We start from the raw sequence: 12,853 nt of genomic DNA on the forward strand, positions 1-12,853 counted from the left end.
CACTCTATAAGTTGGCCAAGTCAATTGGAAAGTTTGACCATAGGAGTTGGCATTTCCTTAGAACCTATCCAATCTGTTGATTTGAGACCCAACAGACTCCATGCAGGTCTCTGACTTCCATATGCTTTGTATCCATTTCTAAGTTGATCATAGCTTCTATACCGACTTCCATATGACTGCAGGTCCTCCTTCCTGCATTCATAACTTCTATGGCCAAATCTATTGCAGTTATAACAAATAATATTTGCATACCGGGAGAGGGGACATGCATGTATCTATTCCTTGATACATTTTTCTTATTTGCATGATATCTATGAGATCCTAGATTATTCCTTCTAGATCTCTTTCTACATTCTGCTGCCCTATGGCCATGACCATTACATGCAAAACAATAACCAGAGAAGGATGGCATATGACTTACAAAATTATTCTGCCATGCATGAGGAGATCTTACCGATCTAGCATCTCCATTTCTCCCTTTTTGAGAGTGGATCCTGGGTTGTCCATTATTTGCATTTCCTCCATCTGATCTCTTCTTCTCCCACACTTGTCTTGACATGTGGGTGGTAGCATTTCTTTGTCCTCTATTGGTAGGGTTCTTCTTTGTTGTCTTCTCATGTTCTTGCTTCCGGTAAAGTTGTCTTCTCCCATTTTCCATTTTCCTTTGGGATCTGCATTGTTCCTCCTTTTGGCACCACTGATCTTCATTCTTGTTTGCAAGTCTTCACCGGTTGTAGTTAGATCAACCTTCTTCTGAGGAGCATTTATAATTGTGAAGGTTTGTCCCTTGTTTTCTCCATTTGAGGAGACAAACAAAGTGTCTTTGTGGGGGACATTCTTGCTGGTGGAGCATTCACCGACACCACTTCCTAAAACTTCAGTGTCCTTGGCATGCTTTTGCTTTTTCAACATTTTGTCCAAGGCATCACTGCTGCTATCAAATCAAATTCTTACCTTGAGCTCATCCTGATACTTCTCAAGGTCATTTCAGAGAACCTCCATTTCTCAAAGCAGCTGTTGATATTCTTTATTCTTGACTTCTAGCTCAGATGCTAGATTATTACACCTGCACACTTTGGTGTCTTCTTGTTGAGGCTTCAACTCTGAGATACATTTCTCAGATTGTTCAAGGCATCTGATCAACCAGTTCTGCTCCACAATAGCAACATTCTTGAATAGCTTGTATTCATTTCTTACTCTACTGAGTTCTTCAAGTGCATTTACAAGCTCTCCTTCAAGATCAACTTCTACATCCTCTTCTTCTTCACCTTCACTATCATTGCCAAACACATCTTGCCGGTAGGAGTGATCTGCATGATCAATCTTAGTGTGTATCTCTCATCTTTTGATTCTTGAGCCATGAAGAGGTGGGTTCCTTCTTCATCATTGTTGCGGCAGCTAGCTAATCTTCTTTCATCATTTGTAGATACATGAGATGCATTTCTCATCCTATCTTCACAAAATGGTTTTGCAGTAGTAGGCTCATTTCCATAGAGCTTCTTCAATCTGTCCCATAAATTTTTTGTCGATCTGCATCTATCCACCTATGAGGAAACATCATCAGATAAACTATAGAGTATAGCCTTCATTGCTATATCATTACATTGGTTTCTTCTCTCTGCATCTGAATCAGTGGGAGCACTGACTTTACTAGGGCAGCCATTTACAAAAAACATCCACACATCAAACCCTAGGGAGGACGAGTAAACTTCCATTCTGCAACTCCAAATGGAATAGTTTGAACCATCAAATACCGGAGTAGGGATTGACACTAAACAGACCACTGTGTCCTTAATCCATAATCTACCCAAGCTATAGAAAGCTTATCAAATGAGAACCTAAGGCTTTGATACCAATTGTTAAACACAATACACCACTAAGAGGGGGGGAGAATCAGTGGTTCTCAAACTTTTCCCTTTAACTATCCTATGTGAGTATACCGATTAACAGATCTAACTGAATTCAGACTTACCGGTTAGAAGGGAGACTAACACAAATGCACTCACACATAAAGGGGACATCACATAACACCAACATATATGAGGAAAAACCAAGATGAAAAAAACCTCAATGAGAAATGTTGCTGGAGTCTACTGCTCCAATCTAGCCTCACAATGAATCTTTGATTGCAATGTTTAGGGCACTAACCCAAGGAGCACCAAACCCTGATTTAGGGCACCAACCCAAGGAGATACAACCCCTGCACCAAGCTACAACTCAGTGATCTACAATGAGTATATTTAAATACAAAAGTAATAGTCTTGTTACAAATGGATTTTGTAACTCATTTGCAAATCTCTCTACTGGATCGTCTATCCAGTTCACTGTCGGTTCTCTGCTAATCCTCACACTGCTATGACCTTACTCTCTACTGCACTCTTGCCGGTTCAGCCTCTTCTCCTTCTCTTCTGGTTCTACTCTTTGTTGGTTTTGCACTTTACCGATTCTCTCTTCTCTCTGCTACACCGCTGCTCTCCACTGATACTTTCTTCTGACAGTTTTCAAAATTTCCTTCTCTGCAATCTTCTACACTTCTTCTCTATCGGTTTGACCTCAGCTGGTTCACTCCTCTATCAGACTCAATGGCTGACTGTTAGTAGCTTCACTGATACCAGTTGAACACTTCAACCTTGTTCTTCCTCACACTTAGTCTCTTCTCCTTCTTCTTGATGAACACTTGCCTGGTTTCTTCTCACATGCAGCAACACCCTATCATTCAGCGTCCTTCAACGATTTTGGTTTGCATATTTATAAACTAGTTTTCCTGCCAAAAACCAATTCAAACTTCAAGCGGTTAGGGTTTCCTCATCAACCTCGAGGCAAACCAAAACAAATCAGATCTCATCTGATCTAATCACCTATATTGATGAATTGTAACTAATCAATCAATCCCGCCATTATTGTGCCTTCTTGATAACGCCTTCTATTTTTGGCAGTCTGCTTTTGACCTGTTAGCTGATTTCTTGGTTGATCACCAAGATAGGTTTACAGTTTCCTTCACCTGCCTTGATTTCCTCAATCAGAATGAGTTGGATCTCTGTTGTCCTCCTGACCTCGAGCCGCAAACCTTTACAGTGCATCCCGTGAATCTCGCAATCAACATAAATGTCTATTTGTCACCATCTACCTCACTGCTTGATACTCCATTGAATCAACATCCCAACCTATGCATACATGCCACTTTACCTCCACGCGGCCTCTGTGTCGGCATCCACCTTTTCTAGGTTGGTTATGTCGATCTAGACAAGATCACCAGCCAACTCCATTACTGGGTTCTTTTACCAGTTTGCTAACCCTGTCGGTTAAACCCTTAACCGGTCTGCTTTCAATCTTGCACTCTGCTTCTCTTCTGGTGGAACTCTCAACCGGTCAGCACTCTTTCTAACCTATCGTATGCACATCTTCATCAGATGGGAGTCTTCTACATCTGCACTTTGTCTGCATTACCAGTGGACATACATACCAATAAACACCTTGATGACACAATGTCACCATCCTTCAACTATTTCCATCTGAGGCATCTGTATGCCGGTTACACTCTCTATCTGCAGTTGTTTAACCTTTCCTTCTTCATCATCAGCTCGAACCATATCTCAACTAGTTTGTCAAATTGAAAAACCCATCACAATTCATCTGTTCCAGCAGCTCAGCATGCCTTCTCTATCGGTCCAGTGCATATCCCTAATTTCATGCACTTGAGGCATTCCTTTGATTCACCGGTAGATCCGGTGTGAGCCTTCAAACACTTGCCTTTACCTCTTCTTCCTTATCTCATAGAACTATGATGCACACTATGCATAATAGGAGATAAGGTCCACTTACTGGTGGTAGTGAATCCTTGTCATCTACATCTTGTAATGCACTCATGTGGTTTCCCTGTTTGTGCAACATAACTTCAAACAGGCACATGTGATCCATTATAGGCACATTCATTGCCATTCATCTCTTCACATGGTGACTACATCTTTATCTGGCGGGAGTCCCGTTGTTTTGCATCTACACAACATATCGGTGACATATACATCCTTCACCTCCTATGTTGATGTGAATTAGGTAACATTCTACCTCTTCATCACAAACAACAACTCAAGCACCTCACTCATCTTGCTTGTATACTGGTCATAAGCTTGCTAGTTGGAAACTACTCATTATCAACACAACTCTTACCAGTTGACATCCTTTCCTTATCGGTGATAGATTATACTGATAACTTGTCCATTTCATCCACACAAGTCAAACACTAACTTGTGTACTAGTGACTCCAGTGATCATTCCTCTGAATGACATTCTCTTCCTTACCGGTGACCTGCAACACTAGTTGACATCCATGACTGCACATCAATTATACTCCCAAACCGGTTGTCCTTCTATACCGGTTGACATCAATGACAACACAATTCCAACAAAGGAATCACTCCTTTATTTGAGTTATCATGAATATATCTCATAATGATCTATTCCCCATTTACTTCTTTTTAGATTAATTTTAAACACCAATTCCAAATGGTCCTAATCCCATTATTTACACTACATACTATACTGTCATTGTTTCAAATACTAACATCACTTATAACACATATAGTTCATTTCCACCATTAATATCAACCATACATTCCATCATAATACCAAATGCATATACCATAGCCAAGAGACAACAACTTTAAGAGAAAGCCTTTGGATATGATACTAATGCCATAATCATTATCATTGAAGGTAATAATCTCTTTACATGACATAACCTACAAGAGTATCTGTCATCCTCTAGTAAGTTTACATTATCATTTACATCAAGGTACATAGTGTCCAATCTACAAATACAACTATCTCATGAATCTTACAATTATAAATGCCACATGAATCATATTATAACATTGGCTTACATTCTAACAAAGTATACAACAATCTACTCCAATAATTCCATCTATAAGCTGAAGAGATAAAGGATCCATATCCTCACACATGAGCATCCAGCGAAGAACATCCCAATGGAAGAAGGCATCAAACCACCCGACTATATAGAACCAATACGGAACCACCCCCCATGCTATGGAGAATGACACAAGGTCCCACACACACTCTAGACCTAGGCTGACACCTAACAACCAAAGGATAACAACATAAGGATAACCATAACCAAAAACAACTGCATGAACAATAATCCAAATCACATCATGAGGCTAAATAAAAAGCATAAAACTCTTAGAGGAAAATCAACAACCATGGCATAAGGAACAAGGACACATGTAGGGAAGAGTGTCATCACATGCTATCCTCACAAAGAAGGGAAATAAACTACAAAATCTCCACCCGACACTACGAGATCTTGTTTTGTCACCCTAATAAACAAGCAGAACTGTATCAACCTATGAGAGAATCAAGGGAGTTTGGTTTATCGTCTCCACGGTCTTCCCAAGCTCATCTCGAGTCGCCACTCAAGGGATATGAGGTGGCGCACCAAAAGATAATTTTATTATCTTGTTTAGATGAACCCTATTTACCCAACCCATCTAATTAATTACTATGATTATCACTTATTTAAATCAAGAAAACTTTCAATGTGTTCCTAGTGTTCTAGACTCTAACCATCCTTACAAGGAGCCTCTTAGCAACCTATCTTTCATGACCTTGATCATCACTTGAAAGTCCACTCCCCCTATCCATGTTCCAATACCTTAGGGTAACCACATACATAAAGATAAGAAGGAGGCTCATACAAATATACTTCACAAATAACATCCATTGAAGGATACACATAGCTATGCACATCCAATCAATAGCCAAAAGCCATAATGCCAAAGCATAAGATATATTCAAGAGCCTCATAAAATAATCAAAATTAGGAGCAAGGCATAATCCCTCTTTCTCATCCATATCAACACAACCTCTCCAACAAGGCACAAATAATCTTGTTGGAGCCATAACAATGCATTCCTCCACAACAAGGTAATAACCATCTTGTTGGAACAAAAATCATAATAAGATATCACTTTTTAACAACTTAACAACTCAGGGAATCACAAGGATACCAAATGCAACCTTTGTTATGAAGAACAAACTAAAAAAAAAACCATGTCAAACTAGAAAAAGGCAGCAAATAATGAGATTGGACAAACCAACACATTTAAAAAATTTGTAGCACATGTACCAGAAACTATAGTGCATATGAAAGATAAAACAACACATATAATCAGTCTGACAATGCATGCACGCAACACTGTAGCGCATTTACCCATTTGTGCAATTCTTTGACATTGCAAACTAGTGTATTTGCCCATTAGAGTACTGCATATACATGTTTCTATAGAGCTTATAAATAAATCTGCAACGCATTCGCTTAGAAGAATAGTGCATTCATCAATTCAACACATTTGCTATGAGGTTTAGCACATTTGATAAACAGACTCAGAAAATGGAAACCAAAATTCACGATAAAGTCCAGAAAACATTAAGTATAGAAATTGATGTGAATAACCAACCTGGATCGGGCACGTCATGGCACCAAAACCAAGAAATACAAACTTATAGGAATGATCCAACATAGAGGACAATATGAACATCCCAGAACAATCATGGGAACCTATTGGCAAGGGACATTGAATTCATGTTGAGATGTTGTCATTGATGGAAATTCATATCAAATTTGGTATCCACAGTTTATAATTCATTCATTCTGGAAGATTGATTGAGTTCGATGAGATTCAGTGACAAGAACAGGGTATTTGACAGAGTGTACAGTTTTGGTTGGCAGATTATCTTAGTTAAGTATTGTGCTTTCTAGATTTTGGGGAAAGTTTGTAGATATGTAATATGCCTTATTACAGGATTATGGTCTCTGGTGATAAGTTTTGTGCAAGTTAAAAGATCCGGTAATCATGTTTTTCCCAAGAATAGTGCATATCTATGGTAATGTGTGGTGATTCTGTTTGCAGATCTTGTGGAACAATTTTGGTGATTGATTACGTGTTGAGGTTGATGAGTTGTCATGTGGGAAGCATGTGGACATTTTGTTTTGGTCCGTATATGCATTGGAGATGGAATTGAGCTGACTTGTGAACATGTTTCATATTTTGTGTCGTGTTCTTGAAGCCGACATGGTGATGACCTAAATCGATGATGCAGATATATAAGACAGGTTTATACAATCATTTTTTAGATTAATGGATATATGTGAAGTGTGTATGAGTGATTTTGTGTAGCTTCTCATGCGGATGGTGAAGATTTGAGCTCCAGTATAATGCAAATTATGAAAACAAACTAGAGTTGCAGAGCAGTGTAAGAATATGTTTTTTGTGCTTAACCAGAACTCTACTCGGGAATTTGTTGATATTATTTCATAGTTCAAACTACATTGTAATCTCTTACAAACATTTTGTAAGGTAGTGAGCCTTCTAGGGTTTTAACCCTTACTTGTAATTGAGTAGTGAGCTCTACGCAGTGTGCCTGAATGTATGTGAATTCCCCTTATATAATATTTCTATACTTTTAGCAGAGTTTATTAATATTATGGGTTTGAATTTTACTGTGGTTTTTCCCTTAACCAGGTTTCCATGTAAAAATATTAGTGTTATGGTGTTGTTGATCTTTACTTTGTGTTTTTGCACTTTACTTCTTTTCATATGCATTAAGTGGTTTAAAGATCAGATTGTTAAAATCAGAAATTGTAGAACACTAATTCACCCCCACTCTTAGTGTTTATTGACTCCAATAATTAGTATCATAGTTTAGTTCCTCAGAAGAAGCCTAACAACTTCATGTTGATCTGGGAAGGTGAATCAATGGACTTCAGTAATCTTAGATAGAAGCTGGTTGTTGTTCTTGAGGATCTTGATCATGCATAGGATGAAAATTGACAAGTAAAAGAAAATCTTAAAAATGCTAAGGAATACATTGAGACATTAAAAGACTAGCTGAACAAGTCAAGGGAAAATAGAAAGGAACTTGTTGATAAGCTGAAGGAGAAAGAAAGTCAAAGCATTGATGAAGAAGCCTTGAAAGAAAAGAAAAAAGAATGTGAGAGACTTGCCAGAACTAATATAGTCTAGAAAAATGAGATCGAAGCTATTGTGATGAAATTGAAAAAGAAGATTGAAGAAAGGAAGGAAAATGAAGAAAAGATTGCTCAATCCCTGAAAGACAAATCTGAAGAATGTTGCAGACTTGTAGATGAAATTGAACAGTTGAAGAATGATCTACAAGTTGCTAGATAACATGAGGAAGATCTTGGTAAGTAGATCCTACTTCTCAAATTTGATCTTCATGCTGCAAATGAATATAAGGATAAGTTCAAGACCAGTTTAGCCAAACTAGATGAAATGGTTACAAGTTAGAAGAATCCAAATGACACGCAAGGTCTTGGTTTTGAGAAAGGTGAAATCTCCAAGTCAGCTCAATAGAAGAACAATTCAAGAAGGCCTTTGGTAAGACAACCTAATTCTCATAAATTCAATGGTAATTGCTTTGTTTGCAATGAATTTGGTCATATGGCTAGTTAATGCAGAAATAAGATGATCAATAATGGTTCATCTTTTACCGGTCAATGTTTCAAATGCCACAAATATGGTCATAAGTCAAATGTATGCAAAACTATGATGAATAACTTTTAGAATAGGAGAAATGTTAGATGTTATGCATGTGGAATGTTTGGACATGTTGCTAACCAATGCAGAATGAGAAAAAATCATATGAAATTCAGGCCTATGCAAGGAAACATTGTTTTCTATGCATGCAATACATCCAGTCACATTGCTAAGTATTGCAGAAGTAGAAACATGAATAGGAGAGGTCTAAAAAAAAGTTGAAGATCTCACTGAGAGCATGGTGATATCAAAAGAGCTTGTCCAGAAAGCTAGAGAGAAAAACATTACCACTAAAGAGTAATCAATAAGAGTGAATAAGGAACCGATAGAAGTCCCTAAGCCTAAAGCTAGAATCATCAACTAAGCCATTCAGTGATGTGCAGAAGAAGAAATTAGTCGGATTTGTAGTTGTTGATGATGAAGAGATTGAATCAGATGAGGCAGTAAGAGAAGTAAAGGCAAAATCTCCTAAGGCAACCAAGGTCTCTAAGGAGAAACCATCCGACAGAACAAGGCCCAACAAGAAATCCAAATCTAAGCTTGACGAGGCATTGAGGTCAGGAAAACTACAAGGTAATTACAATATTGTGCCTCCTATTAGATTAGAGAAAATTGTTAATTCAACTATTAAGGATGGAAATTTGAAACCACTGTCTGAATGGTATGAATTTTTTTATGAAAATGGGAAGAGATCATTAGAAGAAGCCATAGTTGAACATATGAATGTATATAGTAAATCATTGATAGAGTTATCATCTATAATTTCAAAAAGTTTGTATGAAATTTTAAATGCTAGAAGACATACGACAAATAAATTAGATGAGAGACTAAAGGAGTATGTATTAGTTAACTTATGTTCTGGAATTTCTAAAGAAGAGATAGCCAAAATACTCAAGCTAGCAAATAATGAATTCAAAAGCAAGCACATAGTTAATAAGATCATGTTTAGGAAAGTTGATGAGTTAGTAGAGGACACTGAGACAATTTTGAAGAAAATTTTGACAAAAAACCAATATGAAGTGAATCCAGCAGATGCACAAGTTAACTCCAATTTGGAAGTGCAAGCACATGATGATACTTTTATTTCAGAAGTACAAGATGTGTAGTCAGTTAAATTGGAAGAAGTTAAGGTTGAGGAAGTAGCTAAGGATGAAACAAAGGATACAGGAATAGAAACAAAAAATCCTCCGATCAACGATTAGAAGGCACCTACACAGAATGTTGAACCAGAAAAGGTGCAGGTTAAAATTAAAGTTAAAGTTGAAACCAAAGCAAGAGACATTGCCAAGGAAACAAAAGGAAAACAAGAAATAGATGATTCTGAATTTATTTAAGGACCAATCAATCTTGCCTCCTTGTCTCCCTTTCAAAAGCTTCAGTTTGTATCTTTTGCACAGACAAAGGCTAGTGAGGATCTATTAAAATCTCACATCGAGGATAGTTTGCTATTAGCTATGGCATCTAACATTTTGGAGAATCTTATGCCATCATTTTGAAAAGATCCCTCTAATACCTCATCTAGTAATTTGAAAAGTTTGATTGATTCTGTAAATATTCATTTTGAATCTTTTGAGAAATCTGTAGAGGAGAAAGCTCAAAGTGAGTTGAATGCAAAGAGGATTTGCACCTTAAAGAAAATGATTTTGAATGATAGAGCCACATTGGCTAATTGTGTGAAGATTGTGCAGGATACATTAATTGAAGGTGGTAACCTGTATAAATCATGTCTTTCATTAAATAAATTCACTGCTGATATTGAGAAGTAGTCTCAAGTTTTCAAGGATCAGTTGGAAAGCATGTCTTAGTCAATTGATCCTTTGACAAATTCTTTGAGCAGTCATGAAAATCAGGTGATATCACTCCTTAATAAAATCAAAATTTTGAATCATGATAAGGAGCAGATAATAGGCATAATTGGAGAGATTAGGAGTCTCATTACTCCTAAATTGGACATAATGCTTACCACTCTTCCAGATGCTCAGAATGCTCTCAAGGTAGATGAACTGGAAGACTTGAAGACCGTAGAAGCACAATCTTACCTTTTCAAAGGATTTATAATGGTTATTGAGAATCTGCAAAAGGGTTGGGAAAATTACTTGAACATATTGAAGAATTTTTATATAGATGTCTTTAAGTTTTTATGAATTAAGTCTATACATATGTGTATAATATTCTTTGGGATGAAATTTTGGGTTTTGATATCTTACCTCTACCATTGATGTCAAAGGGGGAGTGTATAGGAGTGAAAAATGTTGATCTAAGGTGGAGTTCCTTAATTATTTGATTCTTTGGAATCCGGTGATCATATTTTTAGTTGCAGTGTATATATTTTGGTTTTGGTTCAACACTTAGTCATTTTTCACTAAGTGTTGCCATCAATGCCAAAGGGGGAGATTATTGGCAAGAGACACTGAATGCATGTTGAGATGTTGTCATTGATGGCAAATCATATCAGATTTGGTATCTGTAGTTTATAATTCATTCATTCCAATTGATTGATTGAGTTTGGTGAGATCCGGTGAGAAGAACAGGGTATTCGACAAAGTGTACATTTGGTTGGCGGATTATTTTGGTTAAGTATTGTGCTTTGCAGATTTTGGGGAAAGTTTGTAGATATGTAATATTCCTTATTCTAGGATTGTGGCCTTCGGTAATAAGTTTTGTGCAAGTTAGAAGATCGGGTAATCATGTTTGTGGCAAGAACAGTGCATATCTATGGTAACACATGGTGATTCTATTTGTGGATCTTGCAGATTGATTTTGGTGATTGATTATGTGTTCGAGGTTGATGAGGTATCATGTGGGAAGCGCATGGACATTTTGTTTTGGTCTGCATATGCATTGGAGATGGAATTGAACCGACTTGTGAACATATTTCATATTTTGTGTCGTGTTCTTGAAGCCAACATGGTGATGACCTAAATTGGTGATGCAGATATATAAGATAGATTTATACGATAATTTTTGAGATCAATGGATATGTGTGAAGTGTGTATGAGCGATTTTGTGTAGCTTCTCATGTGAATGATGAATATTTGAGCTCTGGTATAATGCAGATTATCAGAACAGAGAAGAGTTGTATATAAATGAAAGAATATGTATTTTGTGCTTAATTAGAACTATATTCAGGCATTTGTTGATGTTATTTCATAGTTCAAAGTACATTGTATTTTCTTAAAAACATTTTGTAAGGTTGTATCCCTTACTTATAATTGAGTAGTGAGCTCTAGGCAATGTGCTTAAATGCACGTGCATTCCTCTCATGTAATATTTCTATACATTTAGTAGAGTATATTAATATTGTGGGTTTGAATCCCATCGTGGTTTTTCCCTTAACCGAGTTTCCACATAAAAATCTTGGTGTTATGGTGTTGCTGATATTTGTTATGTTTCTGCATTTCTTTTCATATGCATTAAGTGGTTTAAAGATCATATTGTTAAAATTAAATATTACAGAACACTGATTCACCCCCCTCTCAGTGTTCATTGATTCCAACAGAACTATCCTCTGACACATACAAGAGGTAATACGATAGCCCCTATAAAAAAACAACAAGGTACTTATCCAAAAATAAGTTGGTAGATGATAAATCCAAAATGCATTAATCAACAATAAGCCAAAAATACTCCAAACTATTCCAGGCATACATCAAATAGAGAACATGGATCTCTTGACAATCACAGGAAATACGACAAAGCCATACACGATGATGCATCAGGAAATATAGCCATAAGAATACAATACTCCCAAATATTTCTTAGAAAAATTTATAATTAAATCTTTTAACAATTCCAAACTCCCCATTCCCATAGACAATCTTTTAATAGACAATCTTTTTCAAAAGCAAAAATACCAAGAAAGTAAAAATCTCCAACCTGGAATATTGATGTTATGGAAAATGAATTCGGCGAAGCACAAATCCAATCCAAAATCTAGCCAAATCAAAGTGAAGCTCCTAGAAATCAAAATCTTCAATAATATAAAAATTCTCTAGCAAGCCAACCCACGAAAAAGCTCACAAAGCCAAACAAATACAATTCCATTCAAAACTATGAAATTTGTTGGTCAAGCCAAAAATCATAGGAAATATAACATTTCATAACTACCATACCCCAAAATCAAGGTAGAAAAATATTAAATAATATTATTTAAATTACCCAAACCTCTCAACCGATCTTAAAATAGGGTAGGTAGAGTAAATAATAATTTAATAACCCAAATGGGTAAAAAGAGATTAAATAATAAGAACAACCCAATAATAAAATAAACCATGGGC

This window comes from Cryptomeria japonica, chromosome 9 (genome assembly GCF_030272615.1).
Source record: "Cryptomeria japonica chromosome 9, Sugi_1.0, whole genome shotgun sequence".
In the NCBI taxonomy this organism is placed as follows: domain Eukaryota; kingdom Viridiplantae; phylum Streptophyta; class Pinopsida; order Cupressales; family Cupressaceae; genus Cryptomeria; species Cryptomeria japonica.